The 2,129-nt window shown below is 36.4% G+C and overlaps 1 non-coding gene across 1 annotated transcript; it reads right to left on the bottom strand.

Annotated features, from left to right (window-relative positions):
- Positions 1 to 278: 278 nt before the first annotated feature.
- LOC118927896 (U6 spliceosomal RNA) lies at positions 279 to 382 on the bottom strand. The gene has a single exon (XR_005031004.2). It is a non-coding gene; the product is annotated as a U6 spliceosomal RNA (small nuclear RNA).
- Positions 383 to 2,129: the final 1,747 nt, after the last annotated feature.

Below are 2,129 nucleotides of genomic sequence, written 5' to 3'. Positions count from 1 at the left end.
GATGTTGACCAAAATTTGCCTATAGTCATGGTAACTCATATTATCAAGTACCACATAGAAGCACTGTTTCTATTTGCTGGTGCTTTATTTGTGTTTTTGAAAGAATAATTCAGCATTTATCATGTCAGCAGTTCCAGAACAGTAATGAAAGACCAAGATCAAGATAAAAGTGGTTAAGCTAAGGAGAAGACTACTGTATCAAACATAGAGATTAGGATTTCTAATTGATACACCCATTGGAAGACAGGAGTATCTGGCAATGGTTTATGTATTTATTTAAAAATATGGAACGCTTCACGAATTTGCATGTCATCCTTGCGCAGGGACCATGCTAATCACTGTATTGTTCTAATTTTAGTATACGTGCTGCCGTAGCCAGCACTGGCAATGGTTTATTTTAAAAGCCATTTCCATAACACATAGACATTTGTTTATACAGCTCATTTTCCTTCTTTTCCTAACCCCCCAAATTATATATCAAAAGCAGAATATTGCAGTATCAACATATTGCAAATCTTGCTTTCAAGTTTTTAATAATTGTAGGACTGATTTCTAGCTAATTTTACCACAGCAACACTGTCACCCGGCAGGAATTGCCTCTGGGCAATTCACTGTGGATTCGATGAAACTGAGTAACAACAGAATGGATCAGGGTTTATACCTTGCTTTATTCTCACGGTGGTACAATCACGTCTGCATCCAGCAGTCTGCAGGTCCATAATCTACCTCCAGCTCAGAGCCTGCCCAGAGCACCGGGTGGAGCTCTTTACATAGTGACTCAGCCAATAATAGCTCATTGTCAATGGGTATGGAAGTATAAGTTTAGCAGTAGGCCAATTACATCATCAAGTACTTTAGGGTCAGGTGAGGATCCCAGCATAGGAACTTCCATTTTCCCCACAAACTTCTATGACCAATTTCCCAAAAATGGAAGTAGAGTTTGGATAATGTTCACAAGTAATTACATTCTTCTACTGAATGCACTAAACAAAGCCTTACATTTTTAATGGCTGTAGTCTTATTATAATTTTATCAAAGTTGTCACACAGACACTTTGATATGTGAAGAATCTTGATGCATGCCCCAAAATTGAAAAATATGTTTCAGCTGCAGTAAATATTCTAGTATCTTCTTACCTTTAACGTGTTAAAACACCTCTTCCTTGGAGACTCAGATTGGAGATCCTCCCATGTGTGTCAAGATAGAGTAGAGGATGAGGGGTGTGAAGCAAAAGGGATTGTGTGCCAACGCTACGCAGGTATTTTAAGAGGTATTGTGTATTTTCACCAGATCCTTATTTCAAAAGAGGATCCTCTCCCATAAGAGGGAGCTTCTCTTTGACCCTGGACCCCAGGATAAGAAGACCCACTGAACAGAGTAGCCAGCCTGCAGCAACTGATTTGCCACATAAGAAAGTACTGATCTTTGTGTAAGCCACTGAGATTTTGGGGTTGTTCATTACTGCAAAGATGATACTGACTCAGAGTCTGGATTCCTTAATTATTGACAATAGGGCTTAATTTAAATTGTATCAATATCTCCCTCAACTTCCACTAGAAAGAACAACAAAGAAATGAATTTTTTTCAAGATTTTTCTATTTCTATCTTAAAAAGCATGAAAAGTAAACAATGAAAGTTTGAAGTTCTGATGGTTAAACTAATAAGGAGATAGAAATATGGGACTTATTTAATATCCAAGGCAAATATAAGATTTGTCTTCCCTTATGTATATACTTTCAATTTTTTAAAATTATTTTCTCATTTCCTTTTATTCTTTTTTTCTTCTAACTTCTTTTGTTAGGAATAACTTATTTCCTAATATGTTGAACTTTTCTAAATATTTTACAAATTTTGTTTCCTAATTTAATTCATAGTGTGATGATAAAAGAATATTTCAAACATGTGAAATTTGTTTTGTGGCCCTGGGGAAAGTCTGTCTTGGTGAATGAACAATGCGTGCACTTGAAAAGTGTGGATTCTACAATGGTTGGGTGTTCTAGAATAAATACAAATGAAATACAAATATAAATGTAAATATAAAACCTATTGTGGATAAAGTGAAGGTTCCCATGGCCAGGATTCTCACCTGGCCCTGGTTGGCCAGCTCACTACACACATGTGGGCAATAC

The sequence above is a fragment of the Manis pentadactyla genome, chromosome 1 (assembly GCF_030020395.1).
Source record: "Manis pentadactyla isolate mManPen7 chromosome 1, mManPen7.hap1, whole genome shotgun sequence".
In the NCBI taxonomy this organism is placed as follows: domain Eukaryota; kingdom Metazoa; phylum Chordata; class Mammalia; order Pholidota; family Manidae; genus Manis; species Manis pentadactyla.
Note: the sequence above shows the minus strand (reverse complement) of the source record. Positions and strands in the feature narration are given on the sequence as shown.